The sequence below is a fragment of the Tupaia chinensis genome, unplaced genomic scaffold (genome assembly GCF_000334495.1).
Source record: "Tupaia chinensis unplaced genomic scaffold, TupChi_1.0 Scaffold144952_1, whole genome shotgun sequence".
Taxonomy (NCBI): Eukaryota; Metazoa; Chordata; class Mammalia; order Scandentia; family Tupaiidae; genus Tupaia; species Tupaia belangeri.
In genome coordinates this window covers 2279488-2289403 of record NW_006204812.1, presented here as the reverse complement: position 1 = coordinate 2289403, position 9916 = coordinate 2279488, and the positions used below count along the sequence as shown (strand labels likewise).

Genomic DNA, 9916 nt, shown 5'->3' with positions numbered 1-9916 from the left:
AACCTCCTCAAAAAAAAAAAAAAAAACCTATAGATTTTGATGGGAAGCACACCCAAGCAAGCCAACCTTCTTTTCACTATATAAGCAAAGAATGAGAATACCTGTCTGAATTGGTCATATTCACAAGCACTGATTAGACAATAATTGACCAGAAAATTATCTTTCTTTTGGGATGAAGTCTAGGACTTATGGAGATAAAGCCTTGGCTCAGTGTCTGCTCCCTATCATCAGGAGACAATGTCACTTTTTCTCCTAGCCATCTTCTTCTATGTAACATCTCATTGTCTATCGCACTCTTTCTCATTACTTTTCCCTCTACATGGCTGACCCAGATAATTTATGCTAGCTGCCACAACACATCATTCCTGAAATCTCAGTAGCTGAACATAACAAAGATTTATTTCTGGCTCACAATAGTCCGGTAGGACAGGAAGTATGCTCCATGGCAGGAGAACAAAACAATGGAGGAATTGTCCTGGTTCTAACTGCCTCTGGCTGGTAGAGACATGTATCACTTGCACTCACACTCCATCTGCCAGAACTAGTCACCGGGCTTCAACCTGATTGCAAGGAAGGCTGGGAAATATGGAGGAATACAGGGAATACTGCTTTTCTCTCCTGAGGAGAATTTTGCGACTCTTCTGGATTCTTTTCTCTCTCTGCCTCCCTCCCTATCTCCTTTTTTAAAAATATTTTTTGTTTAATTTTGTTATTATTACTTATTTTTGTTGTTGTTGGATCAAAGAGACAGAGAGAAAGAGAGAGAGAGAGAGAGAAAAGGGCAAAATGAGAAAGCAAGCTGCCAGGTCTGGGACTTGAACTGTGGTCAGCCATGTGGGAGTCCAGCACTGTAAACACTAGGACAACCTGCTGTCTCCTCTCCTTTTTGTCTCTCATAAACAGATGTCTGCTTAAGGTGTGTTTGTACTTTCAATTGTTTATCATTTGCACATCATTATTTCACTTAATCCCCTCAATAGTGAGGAACAATAGTCTTTGTTGAGTGTAATCTGTCCAAAATCATAGAATCATAAAAGGATGACCTACTTTCTAAACTTCTTATTAGCCAGAGTGTCAATGTGCTCACTGGAGAGAGACAGCGAAAGGGGGAGAATGAAAAGCATTCTCCCCATGGAGAATGATCATGCCACAACCTCTCCTCTGTTTCTCCCTCCTTTCAGGATTTTGGGTATGCACATACAGGTGCCTGGTACGATTCTCAGTTCATCAGGTCTGGGACTCAAACCATGCAGGTAACTATGTAGGATCTAGTCACTTTAACCACCACATCACAGGCTGGCCCCACTCAAGATTTTTACCGAGATTCCGCCTTCTCTAAACTCTGTTATAGTGGTTTTCATCCTTCAGCCTACATCAGAATCACCTGGAGAGCTTGTTAAGACACAGACTACTGGACTCCACTCCCATATTTCTGATTTAGTGGATCTGGTGGTATGCAAGAACTCAGTTCTGTCCTCCTAAGAGTTAAGCAATAGCCCATGGTGGAAGCCAGACTTACAGGCAGATATATCTACTACCGTTAGAAAGGGTGGAGGGCACTCAGTAAAATACCACTGGTCCTGGGTGATTGAAATTTAGAATAGGAAGGCATTCAGAGAAATGTGAAGAGACAGACTATGAAAGGAAAAAAGAGGGACCAGATCTAACCAGGACTCCTTACTTTTGTTTTTGGTGCTAAAGGAAAGCAGTGTATTAGTGAGAATGGGTAATGGAACACAATGGAAGTTAGAAAACCCATTAAGAGTCCTGACATAGAGTAGATTTTCAAAAAATCTATAGATTTTCGGGAACCAGCAGTTAGTGTAATGGCTATGTCGCTGGACTCCCACATAGTCCACCGCGGTTCACGTCCTGGACCCGGTGGCTTAAAACTCACGCTGGGTGCGTGTGCGTGTGTGCCCAAGATCCTGAGAGGAGAATGGAGGAGAAGGGATTGCTGCGTGACCATCCCCCCTGGGGGGTGATTTCTCGCTTTCTGTCTCTATGTCTCTCTCTCTCTCTCTGGCAAGCGCACGCACCCTATAGTGAAAACCTCTTCAAAAAAAAAAAAAAAACCTATAGATTTTGATGGGAAGCACACCCAAGCAAGCCAACCTTCTTTTCACTATATAAGCAAAGAATGAGAATACCTGTCTGAATTGGTCATATTCACAAGCACTGATTAGACAATAATTGACCAGAAAATTATCTTTCTTTTGGGATGAAGTCTAGGACTTATGGAGATAAAGCCTTGGCTCAGTGTCTGCTCCCTATCATCAGGAGACAATGTCACTTTTTCTCCTAGCCATCTTCTTCTATGTAACATCTCATTGTCTATCGCACTCTTTCTCATTACTTTTCCCTCTACATGGCTGACCCAGATAATTTATGCTAGCTGCCACAACACATCATTCCTGAAATCTCAGTAGCTGAACATAACAAAGATTTATTTCTGGCTCACAATAGTCCGGTAGGACAGGAAGTATGCTCCATGGCAGGAGAACAAAACAATGGAGGAATTGTCCTGGTTCTAACTGCCTCTGGCTGGTAGAGACATGTATCACTTGCACTCACACTCCATCTGCCAGAACTAGTCACCGGGCTTCAACCTGATTGCAAGGAAGGCTGGGAAATATGGAGGAATACAGGGAATACTGCTTTTCTCTCCTGAGGAGAATTTTGCGACTCTTCTGGATTCTTTTCTCTCTCTGCCTCCCTCCCTATCTCCTTTTTTAAAAATATTTTTTGTTTAATTTTGTTATTATTACTTATTTTTGTTGTTGTTGGATCTTAGAGACAGAGAGAAAGAGAGAGAGAGAGAGAGAAAAGGGCAAAATGAGAAAGCAAGCTGCCAGGTCTGGGACTTGAACTGTGGTCAGCCATGTGGGAGTCCAGCACTGTAAACACTAGGACAACCTGCTGTCTCCTCTCCTTTTTGTCTCTCATAAACAGATGTCTGCTTAAGGTGTGTTTGTACTTTCAATTGTTTATCATTTGCACATCATTATTTCACTTAATCCCCTCAATAGTGAGGAACAATAGTCTTTGTTGAGTGTAATCTGTCCAAAATCATAGAATCATAAAAGGATGACCTACTTTCTAAACTTCTTATTAGCCAGAGTGTCAATGTGCTCACTGGAGAGAGACAGCGAAAGGGGGAGAATGAAAAGCATTCTCCCCATGGAGAATGATCATGCCACAACCTCTCCTCTGTTTCTCCCTCCTTTCAGGATTTTGGGTATGCACATACAGGTGCCTGGTACGATTCTCAGTTCATCAGGTCTGGGACTCAAACCATGCAGGTAACTATGTAGGATCTAGTCACTTTAACCACCACATCACAGGCTGGCCCCACTCAAGATTTTTACCGAGATTCCGCCTTCTCTAAACTCTGTTATAGTGGTTTTCATCCTTCAGCCTACATCAGAATCACCTGGAGAGCTTGTTAAGACACAGACTACTGGACTCCACTCCCATATTTCTGATTTAGTGGATCTGGTGGTATGCAAGAACTCACATTTCCAGCAAGTTCACAGGTGATGCCGATGTTTCTGGCCCTGAGACCAAACTTTAGACACAGGGCTGGATTATATCACAGCACCCTCATGAATGAAAAACTAAAAAGAATTACCTATAAGAACAGGGTACTGAAACAAATACATCTTTCTGCCTCAGAAATCATTCCTAGAGGCTGGGACACGCTGTGAGCAATGCTTGCAGACTCTTACTAGCCCTCTTCCCTGACGCATTTCCCTTTCTGCACGCCAAGATGCAGAGCAGAGGCCAAGCTCTTGTTTCAGAGGAAATTGGGTTCACGGGCTTTGCTCTTCTTCTTTTGGGTAAGACACGGCCAACCTTTCTTCTCTCCGCAGCCCATCTGCCCCAGCCCACACTGAGCTCTGGTGTACACGTTCTCTGTTTAGAGGGGAAAGAGAGCAAGAACAGTTTTTTATTTCTTTCTGCCCATGTCTCTGGCAGGCGTAACCACGGCCCATCTGTTCTTTTCTCAGATTCAGCCCACCCTTGATCTTTCTTTTTCTTCTAGACTTCACACTTCCCAGAAGGACAGAATTATTAGCAGGTACTCCTCCTCAGCTTTCAACTTCTCAGACTGTCTGAAATACCCCCTCCCTCGACACTGTAAACCTCGGTTTCTAAAAGTAAAAGTTCCCAGGGGTTGGCAACAGAATCACTGATTTATACATATGTATAAGTAACCCTTCTCAGCCATACACCTGGTATAGAAGGTATAAATGAATAAAATTAGCAACAAATAAATGTGTAAGCAAGTAATTTTTTTTTTTTTTTTAGTTCCCAGACTAGTTTGTTCTAACATGTAAAATGTACAGAGATTTTTATGGATATATCTCACTTATTGCCTTTGAGGCAGTGTGTCATCAAGAAATGTCAAGAGTTACCAAAAGGGCTATTGTTTGATGAGTCTGAGAATTTTCAAGCTACTTCCTATAATTCATTTCCCCAGCATCTAATTTTCCCACTCTGTTCCTAAATAGAATTCCAGAAAGCTAAGGCAGAGATACTCTGTGAGAGGTGGGCTGGCCTAGACTAAGTGCCCATGAGCTAAACTACGAGATAGAATGTGCCAGGCCACCAACTTGTACACAAATACTAGCCATCAGGTATCTTTTCAGCCCAGGGAAAAGAAACGACAGTCCTAAAAGCTCCAACCAGCTTCATTCTACGACAAAGGTGATGGCCGTGCTCGTCAGTGCTATCTGTGGCAGCAATACCACACCTAGTTCCTACTCACCCATTGACCCCCAACAATGGAGATTCATTATAGGACTTGAGTCAGGCGTGTCCTGGAAAGCAAAGTCTCAAGAAGTCATAAGAAGGAAAAGCTAAACCTTTTGCATTTGGAATGCAGTCATACTACCGTGAGGCAGAAACAGAGGTGAAGGCGTAGTTATCACTGCTTTTTGCAAATACAAAGAAGTGCAGAAACCTTTCCCACATCTTCCAGTCTTCTTAAAGACTAATGGGCCAGAGTCCCCTGTGGATTCAAAGGGAGATACCGTGGAGCCATCACACGTGTAAGTGACAATAGGATATGTAGAGTGGGAAGTAAGCTCATTTGCCTGCATAGCACATGGGTTGTGGAGGTAAATAGGAAAGGATGATGAGAGTGATTTCTTTATATGAAATCCAATACCTCTAATTTCAAATTTGACAATCTTCTCAATTCATGATAGGCACAAAAGACGACTTGGGGCTGCTAGCCTTTCGGTGCTTGCCATCAGATGTGGGGCAAAGAAGTATACCCACGGTTAAGAGTAACAGAGAAAAGTGACACATTTTTAAAATGGAGACAAACTATAGATGAAACTATGAGAAAATCATTCATTTATAAAATCCAGGGAAGACTCATGGAGGACAGTTCTGAGCAGAGGCTTGAGACATAGAGGATAAGTTTTACTATGAAAGTATCCGAGATCTTGGCAGGTACAGGGAATCACCTAAGCAGAAATGAAAAAGAAATAGGGAAACTGGGTGGATTTGGGGAAGTTGTTAAAAATACTATTAAGCTAAACGTCTAAGGGAGGAACGAAGTATATAACTCGAAGATAAAGTTGGGACTGATCTTGAATATTAAAATATGTCTTAGAGTTGAGGAACTGGAATAAGAAGTCATAAGAGATATTAGAGAAGGAAAAGGCATACAAAATTTTTTTTGGAAAGTAATACAAAATCAGAGGGATGGGAGCTTTCAAAGCTGAACTAACAAATGGTACATGTGCATCTCCATTCAACCCAATGATCACACAGTCCTTACAGAGAGCATCATGATTTAGTCACTGATTAATCTTGTAAAATGTATTTATTAAGAGCTGGGTTCTATTCTAGACCTCGTGTAGAGAGACAATAAACAAAAACTTTTGCTCTCACGGAGCTCTCCTCAGAGCCAGGCACTGATTCTGCTAGGTTCTGGGGAACCCAGCTTCCTTTTCTCCTCTGTGTCTTGCCTGGGTCAGAGGGATGCGAGGGCTGCTGTGAACGCCCCTGCTTCCCTACAACAAGGCGTTATAAGTTCATGGATGAGAAGCTTGTTAATCTTGCTAATAATGGAAACCTGCCCGAGGAAAAGAGGCTAGAAAATAAACACACAGTATCCTGCCAGCAGAAGTAGAGACTTCTGTGATTCAGAGTAGGAATAACTAAGACATCAACCCATAAGCATAATGGGTACCTTGGAACTCATTCTTGGTGTTTCCAATATATGCCAGGTTCACCCAAATCATCTGTTCTTACTTGTGGTATTATTCTACTCAGCTTTCTACCTCCTCTCATTTTATCTAAAATTTGTACATCTTATTTTACTGCTACTAATTCATACTCATTAATACCAATTTAACCATCATTATTACTAATAAAGATAATTTATTTCGTTAATCATGATATTTCATTAATACAATTAGCTAACTGGTACTGAATATATATCATTGCTACTATTTCATTTAATTGGAATAATTCTAATTCAGATAGGTTAAGTGACTTACCTAAGGTCATAAAACACGCAATGGATTTATCCTATATTTTTATCTAATTAGCACTATTTGTCTAGTGTACAACTTTATTATTTTTTAATTATTATTATTATTTTGGGGAGAGGTTTTCACTATAGGGTGCGTGCGCTTGCCAGAAAGGCAGAGAGATAGAAAGCGAGAAATCATCCCCAGGGAGGATGACCACGCCTCAATCCCTTGTCCTCCATTCTCCTCTTAGTATCTTGGGCACACACGCACACGTGCCCGGCGTGAGTTTAAGCCGCCAGGTCCAGGACTTGAACCGCAGTCGACTACATGGGAGTCCAGCGACATAGCCATTATGCTAACTGCTGGTCCCCAACTTTATTTTTATTTATTTATTTTTTTTATATTTTGTTCATAGGGCATGTGTGCTCACCAGAAAGAGACAGGGAGAAATCACTCCCCAGGAAGTAAGAGAAAAACAGACAGTGAGAAATCACTCCCCAGGGAGGATGGCCATGCCACAATCCCTTCTCCTCCATTCTCCTTTTGGGACTTTGGAGACATAAGCACACGTGCCCAGCATGTTTCTCAAGCTACTGAGTCCAGGATTTAAATGAACTGTGCAGTTTGCTATGTGAGATCCAGCACTTTAGTCACCATGCCACCTGCTGGCCCCTTTTTAATTTTAGGTTTTGTTTTTGTTTTTATTTTCCATTTCATCTAGACCCATCTTTTTCCCACAATTACTAAAATCTCATCTGCACAAGTACTCATAGGTTACAAAAATTCCTGTGCCTATCATCTCGGTTGTGTTTTATAACCATCTCAGGATGATTCAGTTCAGGTCTTTTCACATCTTACAGATGGAGACATAGAGGTATACACACATAAAACACCTCCCTTCATGTATTTCCAGTTCAGTTAGGCATTGGGAACAAGAGAGAGCCCTTCCTGAGACTTCAATCTGCCCTGAAGCACTCACCGTTTTCAATGATAAAGGGACATCTGAGCAGACAGCTCTGATTTAATAAGTGGTGGGGCTCCTGAAGGAGGTAAAGGCTGACATTCTGAAGAAAGCAGGAGGGCCTCACAAAGCCACAATCCCGCCCACATAGAATGTTCCTCTTAGAAACATTCTGAAAAGTGATGTCAGAAAAATGAAAGAGGTTGTGACATTTGAGCTGAGTCTGTAAGGCACAATCAGAGACCTCCCCCTGACCCTCCCCAGCTAATACTGAAAATTTCCAGCTGCCTTAGGAAAGAAAGAATTAATCTAGACAGCTTCTGGTTTGTGGTTCTTTCTCTGCTATTTAATCATGGTGTGTTTTTCCACCAAAATATGTAATTTTTTTATTGCTAGAGGCCATGTATGCTCTCCAGAGAGGAAGGACAGGGTGAAAATATCCCACAATAGGGTGTGGTCATACTCCAATCCCTTTTCTTCCATTTCTCCATTTTGTTGTGCTATGGGACACACAGACACATGCACCTGATGTGTTGTTTTTCAGACACCAGGGCCAGGCCTCCAACCCTGGTCAGCTGTGTGGGATCTGGCTTGCTTAACCCCTAGGCTATAGAGCCAGACAACCACCAAAATATTTTAATCCTTAAAATATTACAACTCTTTTATTCATAGAATTTTCAGAAGGAGAAAAAAATAAATTCAAGTGTTTAAAATGCACAATAACAGTTTTAAGTATCCTATTAAAAAAACTTTGTGGAAAATACAATTAAATATAAAGACAAGTGGAAATGTAGCTCATACTATCTAAAGCGAAGAGCAACAAACTACAGACAACAGGTCAAATCTGATCCACTACCCACTTTATAAATAAAGTTATAAATGCTCGTTTGTTGACATAGTGTCTATGGATGCTTCCTGCCAGAGTCGTGACAGGTCATACTACCTGCAAAGGCAAAAATATTTACTATCTGTACCTCATCACAAAAGTTTACTAATAACAGATCTAACGAGTGGAGAATAGGCCAGGGTACTAAGTTTATCACTGCCATCGACCTTACTGCAGTGCTACTCAGAGTGTGATCTGAGAAAGATGCACGGCTGTTGTTATCTCTGTTATCCCCAATACCTAACAGATATTAAGAGTAACCATTAAACTTCTATGGCAATTTGATGGGTAATTTTGATGTCTGTTAAACCTAATAGTAATTAAAAAGTGGGGTCTGTATTTTGCATTTTCTTTTACGACTTATCATGTTTTAATGATTCTTCCCTTGCGATTTGTTTTTATTTATTAATGCATTAAGGAATGGAATTGTTTTTTCAGATTTTGCTAGAGGGCACTTGTGCTCACTAGAGAGAGATCAAAAGAGAGAGAGGGAGAGTGAGATAGAAAGAGAGCAGAAAGGTGAGAAAACACTCCTCAGGGGGAATAGCCATCCTGCAATCCCTCTCCTCCATTCTCCTTTTGGGATTTTGGGCATATACACAAGCGCCTGGCATAATTTTCAAGACACCGGTTCCAGGACTTAAATCACACAGTTGGCCATGTGGGATCTAGCACCTTAACCTTCACCCCACCTGCTGGGCCAAGGAATAAAATTTTGAAAAGTTTATATATTCACTTCTTTCAAAAGAGAGACAGCGAGACAGGGAGAGACAGGGCAGAACCTCCAATGGGACTTCATGCCATAATCTACCCACAACCTCAGCTACCCATGATTATGGATATGTGTATGTATATCCAGATTGTAGAGAAAGGCCTCCAATTGTGAACCTAGGACCTTTCCAAGTGACTTCAGCATCATAGAACACTGTATTACCACTGTGTGACTGTGGCTGGCCAGGAATGGAAATATAAAATTATATTTTACATATGTACATATACACACACACATACATATCTAAATATATGTATATATACACACACATACACATGAATATTACAAATGTAATTATATACACATATGTATCTATATATTTGTATACATACATACACACATACATATTCATGAGAAATAATTCAAGTAGCATTGCCCTAGAGCATACAAGAACAAATGCATCTATGAAAAGGAATGCAAATCACCACCACAAAAGGCCCAAGGTATGGTAGTTTTGCTTGCAAAATATGTAATCTAGAATACTTAATACTCTTTCTTTTGATAGCTGGGGATACATTATTTTTTATTGTCATCAAGGCATCAGTAAACCTCAGAGTATGCTTTCTTCTTTAGCCATATTGCAAAGGGGAAATGAACAAAAACACATGAAATCTGTCCTCATTCTTCTTGGACTTTAAGCCAAAGAATTCTCTAGTCTACAGTGTACGTGTGAGAGAGACTTGACCTTGGAGTTGATCAATGGGGAAATAAATTCTATGAGTTACAGAATTTCTACTCATTGGCCTCTTCATTGATGTGTATTAAATTATGCCAGAGCTTGATTCCACACTAAAAGATGTATA

The 9916-nt window shown here is 40.8% G+C and overlaps 1 long non-coding RNA gene across 4 annotated transcripts in view; it reads right to left on the bottom strand.

The window, feature by feature from the left end:
- The window catches only part of LOC102491045 (uncharacterized), a 78060-nt gene extending 70495 nt beyond the window's left edge, over window positions 1-7565 (bottom strand). For 3 of the 4 annotated variants that reach the window (XR_337246.1, XR_337249.1, XR_001369675.1), the window contains exon 1: window positions 7474-7565. This is a non-coding gene — a long non-coding RNA (uncharacterized LOC102491045). Of the gene's footprint in view, window positions 1-3631; window positions 3916-7473 lie in introns of all 4 variants that reach the window. The other variant, XR_003547723.1, reaches the window with a different exon arrangement.
- Between the last annotated feature and the right edge of the window lie 2351 nt (window positions 7566-9916).